Source organism: Geospiza fortis, unplaced genomic scaffold, assembly GCF_000277835.1.
Source record: "Geospiza fortis unplaced genomic scaffold, GeoFor_1.0 scaffold55, whole genome shotgun sequence".
Taxonomy (NCBI): Eukaryota; Metazoa; Chordata; class Aves; order Passeriformes; family Thraupidae; genus Geospiza; species Geospiza fortis.
Genome location: NW_005054308.1, coordinates 6,165,224 through 6,166,944, shown reverse-complemented (window position 1 = coordinate 6,166,944; position 1,721 = coordinate 6,165,224).

Below are 1,721 nucleotides of genomic sequence, written 5' to 3'. Positions count from 1 at the left end.
CCGGCCCGGCCCGGCCCGCGGGGGACGGCACGGGGGGAGAAGAAGGGGAAGGGGGGAGGAGGAAAAGGAAGGAAGGAAGGAAGGAAAGGCAAAGCAAGGCAGGAGGTTTTTTCTACACCAGGATAAATAAGAACGCACTCCACCTCATCCCACCCACAATGGGGTTCCACTGAGGGAATGCCTCTGGAGCTGAACACGAAGGTCTCAGGGAGGGACTGTGGGGACATTTCACTTCATAATCCTTAACAAAGGGTCCTCCCTACCCCGTTCTCCTCCTGCCTCAGCAGGGCTCACAGGCACCCGCTCGCCCCGAGGCCCAGGGCAGGAGCACCCAGAGCCTCCACAGCCGCAGCGCGGTGCCCGCAGTCCCCAGGGGTTCGGGCAGGGTGATTTACAGACACGGACAGAAAGAGAGGGGACAGAGCTCAGCCCGCCGGCTGGGAAGGCTCTTTCTGCTGCCCAGTGGAATATTCCACTCCACTGGTGACGCCGAATGGCAAAAGCAAGATGGGATGGCCCAACTTTCCTTCTGGGACACAAGCTCAGTGTCAGTCACGGCGGGAGCCACACACTGCACCTTTCACTCCTGCCTTTTCCCAGGGAAACCTGTTGGGCTCCTGGTGGTGGAAAACCCTACCACAAGCTCCTGTGAAAAACGCCAATCACTTGTTTCTAAATTTTTAAAAGTTTAATAGTAATAAAATGGTTATAAAAATAGTAATACAATCAGAGTAATAATAATTTGGACAATTTAAATTAGGACAATATGAGACAACAGAAACAAAGAGTTATGGATGTCCGGGTATCTTTTTCTGGGCAGCACAGACCCGAAAAAGGACCCATGTTAACAAAGGATTAATTCTTAAAAGCAGTAGCCTATTGAATATTCATACACCCCATATATGATGCATAAATTCCATTCATACAAAGGATTTGGTCTGGTCATCATCATCTTCTTCCTCCTAATCCTAACAGCATCTTCGATCCTGAGCGAGGCATGAAGAAGTCAGTTTCTTCTGATAAGAGAACAATAAATTCTTTTTCTCTGAAATATTTAGGTGTCCTGTGGCTGCTATCTGGTGCTAGTACCTCATTCCTTTCTTAAAAAAATATCCCTCTTACACAGTTCCTATTTAAACTACAGAGGTTACCTTTTAACTACAAAACTACACTTACCATACTATTAAAATGTTAATACAGCACTACTAATCAATACAACAAAATACATATATATAAAATATATATATGTGTATAAAAATATGGATATAATATATGTAATATATTTTATATATTACATATATAATGCATATATATAAAATATAAAATATCTGCGTAGAGCCATATAATATGCACTTTTCACACTCCCAAGGCACTCCTGGACACGCAGCTCTGTGGGGAGCAGTGCACAGGCAGCCTCCTCCCTGCCCCTCCAGCTGCTGCAGGTGGATAAAACTGTGGGGTTTTTATCTGAGCAGCAGCACATCCTCATGGACAGGGCTTTCCTGTGGAGCAGAGGGCAGGGACTGAGTGCAGCATCCCGGGGTGAGGGATTCAGGCCACAGGCCAGGCTGGCTCTGCCTTGTTTGGCCTCTCCAGCAGCACACCGGGAGGGGTTTGCTGGTGCCAGCTCTGCCCTCAGCAGAGAATGAAGCAGGTGTAGTGTAGACACCGAGCTTCAGATCTCTTAAAGTCTGCTGAGGTGTTTATTCTCTCTGCACACA